Source organism: Dreissena polymorpha, chromosome 6 (assembly GCF_020536995.1).
Source record: "Dreissena polymorpha isolate Duluth1 chromosome 6, UMN_Dpol_1.0, whole genome shotgun sequence".
Lineage (NCBI taxonomy): Eukaryota > Metazoa > Mollusca > Bivalvia > Myida > Dreissenidae > Dreissena > Dreissena polymorpha.
The window spans coordinates 61,540,580-61,547,751 of NC_068360.1; the positions used below are offsets into that span (position 1 = coordinate 61,540,580).

General features: G+C 35.8%; 1 long non-coding RNA gene across 1 annotated transcript; it reads left to right on the top strand.

Moving 5' to 3' along the window:
- Nucleotides 1–1,385, top strand: LOC127833911 (uncharacterized). The gene is made up of 3 exons (XR_008027673.1): nucleotides 1–128; nucleotides 477–521; nucleotides 737–1,385. It is a non-coding gene; the product is annotated as an uncharacterized LOC127833911 (long non-coding RNA).
- Nucleotides 1,386–7,172: the final 5,787 nt, after the last annotated feature.

A 7,172-nucleotide genomic window follows, 5' to 3' on the forward strand; every position in this document is an offset into this window, starting at 1 on the left:
TCATAATCGTTTGTTTCCAATCATAAAACTGCAGGCGACTGGATGTAGTTATAAAGAGGCCACAGAGGCCCTGCAACGAACGGTGGCAAAAAGTATTTTCACAGCATATAGCCTGGCAACAACTCACCGTATGTGTTGTCCATATCATTAATACTACAATGATCAGTTTTGTAAAAAAATATAGCAGTCATATTAGGTTTTTCTTTTCGTATAAATGTCATAGAAATTTCATTCGGATTTACGTTTTACAAAATGGTTTAAAGAGATATCTGTAACGTGTTTTAGCATAACCAAGCCATTAATACAATTACTAGTCACAGGCAATTTATGATTAGTAAAAGTTTATCGTATCATCGAAATAAAACAATTACTTATAAGTGTCTTCGTAGCCTTTGACACTTTAAAAGTTTGACTTGTTATGTAACTTGATGTGTTTTTAGTTCATTTTAACAAATATTTTGGGTTTTTTAATGCAGGCTCGAGCATAAAAGAATATTGGTCAAGCGCCCTAGCGGATAGACGTAAGTAAAACACGGAACATATATTTTACAGATGAAATTGTAGGTGCTCATGAAATTTCATGTAAGAAATTTTTCTGGATAGTAGATGTATATTTATGTTAAAAAGCAAGTTTTCTTGTAGCTTATGTCACAACTTTCATGGTACTCAGAAACTGTGTGAGAATCCTAGTCAATATGTCGTACCAGATTGGATTTTGTTGCAATCTATTTCAAAGGTAAAGCCTGGTGAACACAAAGACGCTAACATCCTGCAGAAAAGTTCAACATGGCTGACAACACCGTACGGTCGGAAGATGTGTAAGGACAAAAATGGGATCGTTGCATTACAGACACCGGTTTACTGTTAACTGTTGAGTTATCGATCCGGACAGAACTTAAGTGTGCACCACTGCAGTATGATGACATTTAAGTTTTATAGTCTTTCATGCAATAGTTACTGTCACACAGCTCCGGACATTGAAAGTGGAAGGACGGAGAACCATACAGAAACAATATCGGCGAATGATGATGCATATTTGTTTAAAGTTTCGTGAAATAGGTACTGTGAAACAGCTCCGGACGTACAACCTTCCTGAATTTCAATCTATTAAGGGGCAATAAATTAATTACGCGTGCACCGCAGTATGATTGAACACTTTCATATTAAGTTTAATGAAATTTAATAAATAATTATTGATAAACACCTCCGGACATCGCCAAAATAATATTCCTTCACTGTCTTAGAGCGGTAAAAAGCCATTATAATGGAGGTGCCATTTTGTCTACTTACAAGAGTTGATGCATTCGGATTAAATGCGTATTCTACATGCAATAATAAATGCATGCAAAAATAAATATCATTCTTGCAACAAGCGTAAATCTACTGCAAATCTTAGCTAAACATTTGCAAACGTATGTGCGTGTGTAAAGTGAAACAATCATACGTTTTTCCATATATAATTTGTTTCTTAATGACAATATGTTTGTATTTGATTAATAAAATACCTGGATATTATATGAATATGTCAGTTTCTGTTCCGAATCGCCACCCTGCTTCTTTCTAGCAGCACCATGTACCTTTTGGGATCCAAGATCTTACCCTGTATTATACATACGTACGTGGTCCTTTATTCATGGTAAGATGATATTCATGATAAGAGCGCCTATGTCTTTTGACTAAATCTCGTTCATATTTCAGTATTTATGGCTATATGACGAATAAAAGCGACTATGTCTTTTGAATAAATGCTTATAATGGGATGAGAGCGCCTTTGTCTTTTCATTAAATCTCGTTCTAATTTCCGTATTTATTGCCTATATGGATGATAAAAGAGACTATTTGTTTTAACAAAATGTCGTTCATATTTCCGTATTAATGCTTATCAAGGGAAAAGAGCGCCTATGTATATTGACTAAATCTCGTTCATATTTCCGTATTAATGGCTATATGGCGGATAAGAGCGCCTATGTGGTTTGCCTTAATCTCGTTCACAATTTGTATTAATGCTTATAATGGCATAAGAGCGCCTTTGTCTTTATACAAAATCTCGTTCACATTTTCGTATTAATGCTTAAAAATAGATAATTGGGGTTATTTACTGTGGCCATAGTCGACTTTCAGTAATGAAGGATGGTCTCATTTTAAGAGTCATTTACTGTGGCCATAGTCGACTTTCAGTAATGAACGATGGTGTCATTTTAAGAGTCATTTACTGTGGCCATAGTCGACTTGCAGTAATGAACGATGGTGTTATTTTAAGAGTCGTTTACTATGGCCATAGTCGACTTTCAGTAATGAACGATGGTGTTATTTTAAGAGTCATTTACTGTGACCATAGTCGACATTCAGTAATGAACGATGGTGTCATTTTAAGGGTCATTTATTGTGGCCATAGTCGACTTTCAGTAATTAACTATGGTGTCATTTTAAGAGTCATTTACTGTGGCCATAGTCGACTGCCAGTAATGAACGATGGTGTCATTTTAAGAGTCATTTACTGTGGCCATAGTCGACTTTCAGTAATGAACGATGGTGTTATTTTAAGAGTCATTTACTGTGGCCATAGTCGACTTTTAGTAATGAACGATGGTGTTATTTTAAAAGTCATTTACTGTGGCCATAGTCGACTTTTAGTAATGAACGATGGTTTCATTTTAAGAGTAATTTACTGTGGCCATAGTCGACTTTTAGTAATGAACGATGGTGTCATTTTAAGAGTCTTTTACTGTGGCCATAGTCGACTTGCAGTAATGAACGATGGTGTCATTTTAAGAGTCATTTACTGTGGCCATAGTCGAATTGCAGTAATGAACGATGGTGTCATTTTAAGAGTAATTTACTGTGGCCATAGTCGAATTGAAGTAATGAACAGTGGTGACATTTTAAGAGTCATTTACTGTGGCCATAGTCGACTTTCAGTAATTTACTATGGTGTCATTTTAAGAGTCATTTACTGTGGCCATAGTCGACTTGCAGTAATGAACGATGGTGTTATTTTAAGAGTCATTTTCTGTGGCCATAGTCGACTTTCAGTAATGAACGATGGTGTTATTTTAAGAGTCATTTACTGTGGCCATAGTCGACTTTTAGTATTGAACGATGGTGTCATTTTAAGAGTCATTTACTGTGGCCATAGTCGACTTGCAGTAATGAACGATGATGTCATTTTAAGAATCATTTACTGTGGCCATAGTCGACTTGCAATAATGAACAGTGGTGACATTTTAAGAGTCATTTACTGTGGCCATAGTCGACTGCCAGTAATGAACGGTGGTGTCATTTTAAGAGTAATTTACTGTGGCCATAGTCGAATAGCAGTAATGAACGATGGTGTAATTTTAAAAGTCATTTACTGTGGCCATAGTCGAATTTCAGTAATGAACGATGGTGTTATTTTAAAAGTCATTTACTGTGGCCATAGTCGACTGTAAGTAATGAACGATGTTTTCATTTTAAGAGTCATTTACTGTGGCCATAGTCGACTTTTAGTAATGAACGATGGTGTCATTTTAAGAGTCTTTTACTGTGGCCATAGTCGACTTGCAGTAATGAACGATGGTGTCATTTTAAGAGTCATTTACTGTGGCCATAGTCGAATTGAAGTAATGAACAGTGGTGACATTTTAAGAGTCATTTACTGTGGCCATAGTCGACTTGCAGTAATGGACGATGGTGTCATTTTAAGAGTCATTTACTGTGGCCAAAGTCGAATTGCAGTAATGAACGACGGTGTCATTTTAAGAGTAATTTACTGTGGCCACAGTCGACTTGCAGTAATGAACGATGGTCTCATTTTGAGAGTCATTTACTGTGGCCATAGTCGAATTTCAGTAATGAACGATGGTGTCATTTTAAGAGTCATTTACTGTGGCCATAGTCGACTGTAAGTAATGAACGATGGTTTCATTTTAAGAGTAATTTACTGTGGCCATAGTCGACTTTTAGTAATGAACGATGGTGTCATTTTAAGAGTTTTTTTACTGTGGCCATAGTCGACTTGCAGTAATGAACGATGGTGTCATTTTAAGAGTCATTTACTGTGGCCATAGTCGACTTGCAGTAATGTACGATGGTGTCATTTTAAGAGTCATTTACTGTGGCCATAGTCGACTTTTAGTAATGAACGATGGTGTCATTTTAAGAGTCATTTACTGTGGCCATAGTCGACTTTTAGTTATTGACGATGGTGTTATTTTAAGAGTCATTTACTGTGGCCATTGTCGAATTGCAGTAATGAACGATGGTGTCATTTTAAGAGTCATTTACTGTGGCCATAGTCGACTTTTAGTAATGAACGATGGTGTCATTTTAAGAGTCTTTTACTGCGGCCATAGTTGACTAGCAGTAATGAACGATGGTGTCATTTTAAGAATCATTTACTGTGGCCACAGTCGACTTGCAGTAATGAACAGTGGTGACATTTTAAGAGTCATTTACTGTGACCATAGTCGACTTGCAGTAATGTTCGATGGTGTCATTTTAAGTGTCATTTACTGTGACCATATTCGACTTGCAGTAATGAACAGTGGTGACATTTTAAGAGTTATTTACTGTGGCCATAGTCGACTTTCAGTAATGAACGATGGTGTCTTTTTAAGAGTCATTTACTGTGGCCATTGTCGACTTTTAGAAATGAACGATGGTGTTATTTTAAGAGTCATTTACTGAGGCCATAGTCGACTTGCAGTAATGAACAATGGTGTCATTTTAAAAGTCATTTACTGTGGCCATAGTCAACTTACAGTAATGAACAATGGTGTATTTTTAAGATTCATTTACTGTGGCCATAGTCGACTTGTAGTATTGGACGTAAGTGTCATATAAAGAGTCATTTACTGTGGCCATAGTCGACTTGCAGTACTGAAAAATGGTGTCTTTTTAAGAGTCATTTACTGTGGCCATAGTCGACTTGCAGTAATGAACGATGGGGCCATTTTAAGAGCCATTTGCTGTGGCCATAGTCGACTTTCAGTAATGAACAATGGAATCATTTTAAGAGTGATTAACTGTGGCCATAGTCTACTTGCAGTAATGAACAATTGTTTCATTTTAAGAGTCATTTGCTGTGGTCATAGTCGACTTTCATTAATGAACAGTGGTGACATTTTAAGAGTCATTTACTGTAGCTATATTTGACTTGCAGTAACGAAAAATTGTTTCATTTTCAGAGTCATTCACTGTGGCCATAGTCGACTTGAAGAAATGAGCAATGTTGTCATTTTAATAGTTATTTACTGTGACCATAGTCGACTTGCAGTAGCGCTCATCACATGCACGCTCACTATCAAGTTGCCTGATTATATATGTATTATCGATGTACATTAAACTTATAAACCATACGTGTAGTTTATTTATTTATTAAGTACACCATACACATCCATATTTGACCATTGCAGATAGAAGACTAGTACCAGTACATATAATTTAATTCGTATTTAAGAATGAAATTTATTTTATTACTATTTTCTTTTTATCTTTTAGTCCTCCGACGTCTTTCTAAAACTAAATGTTCTATAACCGGTCTTTCTCTTCCATAACCGGTCTTTCTCGTCTATGGCCATACAACTATTTTCCATAGCCGAAACAGCCAATCGAAACAGCCAATGGAATCAGGAAAATGGAAAAGAGTGTTTCCCGAAAAACAACGAGAGCGCCGATGGCGCTGAAAGCATAGTTGCAAGATACAGGGAAGATGCTGCTGAAGTAAATGTTTAGGTCAAAATATACTAAATAGTTTCCTTATATGTTTCGATGTAAAAGCGACAACTTTGAGCGAAAATAAATACAACATTTTGCACATAGAGACCCCCATAACCATACCTTTTCTTGACGGGCATTCTTAGCTGAATCGATTTAAGCAATAAAAAAGATTTGTCATGTTCAAACCAAAAACAAATTCGACTCAAATCAAAATCGACTGTTTTTGCGCCTTTTTCGGCCGTTTTCTAATGGATTGTAACCTTTTGCAGTGCCATTTTTTACTTTAATCTCCAACTTTATCCTATTTCAGGGATTAAGTAGTGAACACCTATGCTTACCCTATCAATATCTCCAAACGATAAAACCAGAACAAAGTGTACAACATGCCTTCGAGGAAAATATGATGATTTGTTTAGAAAGTACAGCCCTTCATGACTCGATTATTTAGTATATTGTAGCCTTAACGATTGCTGACATCACGAGTCGCCCCCCTTGTTAACAAAATGCTCTATTTTTAGAAACGGGAATTCCAAATAGTGACGAATGTGAATGGTTACAAAATGACATAACTATGAAAATAAATACGTAGAATTACATTATTTCACGCATACCATTATGCAACCATCCGTTTTCTTTTCCGACTTGATACATTTACAGCTTTCCATTTAATATTTTACAGACACAGCACTCGTCCAGAATTCACGCGAATCCATTAAATCCGATGCCACATTTAAACCGTTAACTCTACTCGTAACGTAAATTTCTGGCTCAAAGTAAATCATTTTAACTTCAATTAACACATCTCTTACTTTTTAACTCTACTTCATCAAATCCATAGAAAGGCACGTCAGAATCCATGTCATAAATCAGAAAACATTCATCGTACTCCGCCATTTTTTTACACATTTTCAAAGAATAAAAGTGCTTTATGCCCCACTTCCTGCTGAGAATATGTTTTAATTTCTATTTATAATTAACCGATGAAATGTTACATAAACTTTAACCAGGGCCTTATTAATTCAGTTATGTAAACATTTGACCTCTCACAGAACAGTAAACGAAGGAAACAGAAATTGGGATCCCATATAAATTAGGTGTGAGGTCACTATCAACAAGAACAGAATTGTTTTACGAACGAAATTTGTTTTAGGTTATAAGAAGATTTTTTGACATAAAACGGTCTTAGAAAAAATCACTAAAAACGGTGTCAGCAATATTCTTGGAAGAAAACGTTAGAAAAACGTTTCCCCCCAAAAAATTGTAAGAATTACCATATGCTAAATTAAATAGATATTTCGTCTGATTTTTGATCAGGTAAGGCTTCATAAAGGGTAACCGACCGATGTGGATTTTCAAAATGTGGTATATACCTTAAGCATAGGTGCAAGCACCTATGCTAAAAACTGGAACGCATCGGAAACGACAATTCTTGTCGAACGGTGTGTTGAAGGGTATAGCCTTCTGTTTGGATG